The following is a 3,183-nucleotide window of genomic DNA, read 5'->3' as shown; positions in this document are numbered from 1 at the left end:
GAGGGGGGTAAGGGGAGGGGGGGCATCACTCCCTGGGAGACTTGTTTAGCCACACATGGTAACACCAGACTTTCAGTCTTGTTAGTAAACAGTCTGGATATGTGAGCAGTGGGGAGGGTGTCACAACAGAGGCTGAACAGGACAGATTAGTCAAGGCCACCGTGTACAGGTGTAGGAGACCCAGCCTCCGCTATCAGTGCTAGTCTCCACACCAGCTCTGCCATCATGATCGTCCTGGCAGCTGCATTCATTTGAGTGGAAAGTGTGTGGTGTGATTGTGGCCCCAACGACTGGTGATCAAGGCGCCGTCACTTGGCTCGGGGTCGGCCATGCGCTCAAAGTGGAATTGTCTCAAATTTGCTGCCGCCCTCCTGGACGAGTGGCATACAACACTGGAGATCCTGCACTGAGTACAAGGTTAGGGAACGAGAAGTGAAAAAGAACGATGGAGGGAGAGAGAGAGAGAGAGAGAGAGAGAGAGAGAGAGAGGCCTGACTGTGGTGTGAGGAGCAGAGATAGGAGAAGTCTAGGAGACCGGCTCTATCCGGCGAGCGGAGGGAGAGGACGCAGCCGCCTGCTCCTCGGCGCCCCCTGCAGGCACATTACCCCCAACCACCTCCAACCAGCTGGAAGGATCAGACGTGTGGCCATATTTGGATGGACGAGTCTGACAGTGGGTAAAGAAAAGAGGCAAAACGGCGAGAAGGACTCCCCAACACACACACACACACAGACACACACATGGTCTTCACACGCTTGGTTTCACCCCGTAATTAGACCCATTCATCAGTGTGCGGGCGAGGGATGAGGCGTTGGGCTGGCCTCCGCCACGCCGCACCTCGCCACCTGTCAAAATTACAGCTTTCACTTCCCGCGCCATCCCTCAAATGGTTATTTTCTGCAAGCCTGGCTGCTCCTGGCCATCCGGTGCAGACCTGTCCCCACGGCAGAGCCTCCAGACGTGCAGACCTGCCCCCACAGCAGAGCCTCCAGACGTGCAGACGCACAGACACCCACGGGGAGGGGGGGGCAGTCGTAATGTCAGTGCCAGACGGTGCTAATGGTCATTAACTCACAGATCAATCCCAATTAAAGGCCATTAGCAGTGTTATCATAAGGGATGATTATTGTTTTCATAATTCAGCCAAACAGGCGGCCGCGTGTCCTTGGCCTGTGCGTGGAAAGAGAGAGCAAAGCTTCTGATGGTGACCTGAAACAGACATGCCCCCCCCCCATCACAAAGGGATCAGCTCTCTGTGAGCTAACAGGCCCCAACATCAAAAGCTAAAACAAGATGAACGAGTTATGACATGTGACTTATGAATGAACAAAGAATTAATCATTTTAAGTGTTTTCTGTGTCCACTAGCAAGCCATACTATTTCCTAAGAAAGCTTAAAAAGTAGGATAATATTTGTAAAACCAGATTTCCTTCTGAAGGGGAGGCTAGTGTGGGCGTGACCTCACCCGGGATGGTCTGCTTTGGCCCCACCCCCTCTTGGTCTTTACAACTCACTTCCTGTTCCTGCGTCTGGAGCAGCCCCTCCTACCGCCTTCTCCAATCTTATTTAACAAACGCCACAAAAGCAGGCCTGTGCCGGGCCCGGTCCGTCCGCACGGCCCCGCCATCGTCCGGCCCGAGGAGCTTCTGTTGGCGGGGGTGCGCCATAGAAAGCGGGAGACGGGCCGGGATAACCGAGTTAACCTTTTACTCCCCACGTCACGCCGGCAGCTTTGTCTCATCCGCCTGCCCACACCGCCGCTCTTTAACCCGCCCAGCAGCGCCTCAATGCCTCCAGCTTTCCAAAGAGAGGTGAGCCCGCAGGCGAGGGCCCGCTTGGCCCGTGAGCCCGTGGGGGTTTTCTTTGGACTTGGGAGCACAATGGCGCTTTGGATGTTGTGACAGGCACTTGTGCTTAGGCGAATTCAATATGTTTTTAGAAATCAGCTTATTTACTGAGAAAAACAGAACAGAAGGCCGGCCAGGGAATAGTGGATACATGGGTCATTTCTACACAAGGAGAAGGATCAGAACTAATCTATGATTATCCAATTTAGGACAGACCCCAAAGACCCTTCCCAGGTCTAGAACAGACACCCAAGACCCCCGCGGGCGTCCGCTATCTTATTAACCGGCTTTTGATCTTTGTGTGGATGTGTGATAGCAACAACTTTCTTCAATAAGCATTTTCATCATGCCTCATATTAAATACGCACTTCAACGACTATTTAAGGAATTCAGGTGGTTTTCCTGATGTTTGATTATGGAATTTCACCATACATGCCCCCGTCCACTGGTGCCATGCTGTCCGGCCCCAGTGTGAATAATGACATTCTGCAGATCAAAGCACAGTCGGCCATGTTAGGTGAGATTCCGAACATTATTGATCACGAAGGCCATCGCTTTCTTTGCCTCAACTCTGTCACAGCACTTTGAATATTCTTGATATTCTTTTTTCACTCGAAGACTGTAGCCAGCAAGACAACCAGAAGCTAGAGCACACTGGATGGACAAAAAGAAAAATCGGTCATAATTATAGTTGGGTATTAATAACCCTGCACATATCACGCTGCACACAGTCTTATAGGTAAACATTAAGCAGCTTTAAAGAAAATTGCAAGTATGTAAGAAAATCCTCACAAAGGACTGAAACAGAAATAAGAATTGCAAGCATCTTTTTTTTTTCATCTGGCAACGCTATAGGCAGAAAGTACCAGGCAATTCATAAAGCGATCGACTTTGGCATATACATATTTCACCTTCAATTTTATTTTTTCATAACTCTCCCACCCACAAAGGAGATTCAATTAGGTTTTCTGATTGGGGCGCTGGCATTCTGGTGGGTCATTCAAAGGTTAAGGAATTCAGTGCTACAAACACGATTATGCTACTGTAGCATTTGATCAGGCCCACTGTTTATCATACGAACTGGAGACACATCCCGAGGTCTCAAAATGATGCCACTCGGAGAGATTCCTGGCAGGTAATGAAGGTAACGGCGGCCCATTTTTACATCCTCGATTGCTTGGCTACCACTATTTCACCTTTAAACACTTCCAGGGGAAGAAAGGTGCACGAGCCCAGCAGAAGCAACATTACTGCTACTCAATGGTGCTGAAAGGCAAGTGCTCATTAAATCATTTTTATATAGTGAAGGTACAGGCACCATAATGTCATTTCCTT

Source organism: Brachyhypopomus gauderio, unplaced genomic scaffold (genome assembly GCF_052324685.1).
Source record: "Brachyhypopomus gauderio isolate BG-103 unplaced genomic scaffold, BGAUD_0.2 sc268, whole genome shotgun sequence".
In the NCBI taxonomy this organism is placed as follows: Eukaryota; Metazoa; Chordata; class Actinopteri; order Gymnotiformes; family Hypopomidae; genus Brachyhypopomus; species Brachyhypopomus gauderio.
Note: the sequence above shows the minus strand (reverse complement) of the source record.